The following is an 887-nucleotide window of genomic DNA, read 5'->3' on the forward strand; positions in this document are numbered from 1 at the left end:
CCGCGCCGCCTGGGAAATGAAGTCTCGGCGCCAAGATGGCGGCGGCGCGGGGCGCGCTGGGAGCTGCAGTCCCGCCCGCCATTTTGTGGCGGGGAGGGTCTGAGCCTGTTCTCCAGCCAAAAATATAGCTTGTTCTGTCTACTAAAGTACAAAATTAGGCGGTCGTGAGCATTGGTAAAGCGCAGGAAACGACGGGCCAATGTTAAAAGCATTTTTTTGTTGTTGTTTTAAATAAACCCGGAGGGAGCAGCGCTGCCCACCAGGGTTGTTCTTCATAGGCTCCCCAGCTGCCAGCGGCTGCTCTCGGTGCCGCTCCCAGTCAGAGCAGCCCCGGGCTCTGGTGGGCGCAGGTGACTGGTCTGTAACGCCCCACGTTCCGCAAACCCACCTGAACCATCTGTCACCATCAGGCTGGTGGGAACTGTCACCATGCTGCTCATTGCCACAACTGCACTACAACCTGTGCACTATTCCTCTTACAAGATACGTTTTCACATTAGTTATGTGTTCACTTCGCTTATATCTAGCCCTGGTTTGTGCTGTTCATGAATTTGCTGTGCTTTGCTGTTAACACTGAAGTTTAGTAGGTCAGGGACCTGCTGTTTTCTTAAATTGGGGGTGGAAAGTCTCAGTAAAATACTGATCGGCCATTTCCAAAGGTGAACGTTGAGGACTGCAGTTCTGTAGATTTAGACATTTCTCCTGAGGTTTTATTGAGATGCTGCGTTGTCTCCCAGTCTCTGATCAGGCCGCTCAAGAATGTAGCCAAATTTTGTACAAACTAAGATCCACTGAGTTTTCCTGAAGATCTGGAGTACTATTTTCCCCAAACTATATTTTTACTGAATATACCCCAACTTCTGACAGTTCTTGCTCATTAGCAGTTT

Source organism: Streptopelia decaocto (genome assembly GCF_964273445.1).
Source record: "Streptopelia decaocto genome assembly, chromosome: 24".
Classification (NCBI taxonomy): Eukaryota; Metazoa; Chordata; class Aves; order Columbiformes; family Columbidae; genus Streptopelia; species Streptopelia decaocto.